The following is a 580-nucleotide window of genomic DNA, read 5'->3' as shown; positions in this document are numbered from 1 at the left end:
AGAATTAGGATTAGGATTAGGATTAGTTCTTAGATCTAGGTTTTAATCTTTGCTTTCTTCTACTTCTACCTTTCAATTCTTTGTTGTTACATTCATCTCCCTCTATTCTTGTGTTGTAATTTCCTTTATGTTGTTCTTATACTTTGATTGTAGATCCACTTTTGTTCCTTCCTTTCTCTTTCAAATCAATTCAAGGTAAATCATAATAATTGTGTTCCTTTTGATTTGTGTTGTTAATTCCTTTCAATAATTGTTGTTAGATTTTGTTCTTGTTGTTGATTTACTATGTTAGAATTAGGATTAGGATTAGGATTAGTTCTTAGATCTAAGTTTTAATCTTTGCTTTCTTCTACTTCTACCTTTCAATTCTTTGTTGTTACATTCATCTCCCTCTATTCTTGTGTTGTAATTTCCTTTATGTTGTTCTTATACTTTGATTGTAGATCCACTTTTGTTCCTTCCTTTCTCTTTCAAATCAATTCAAGGTAAATCATAATAATTGTGTTCCTTTTGATTTGTGTTGTTAATTCCTTTCAATAATTGTTGTTAGATTTTGTTCTTGTTGTTGATTTACTATGTT

This window comes from Arachis duranensis, chromosome 3 (assembly GCF_000817695.3).
Source record: "Arachis duranensis cultivar V14167 chromosome 3, aradu.V14167.gnm2.J7QH, whole genome shotgun sequence".
NCBI lineage: Eukaryota > Viridiplantae > Streptophyta > Magnoliopsida > Fabales > Fabaceae > Arachis > Arachis duranensis.
The sequence above is the reverse complement of the archived record's forward strand: the minus strand, read 5'-3'. Positions refer to the sequence as shown.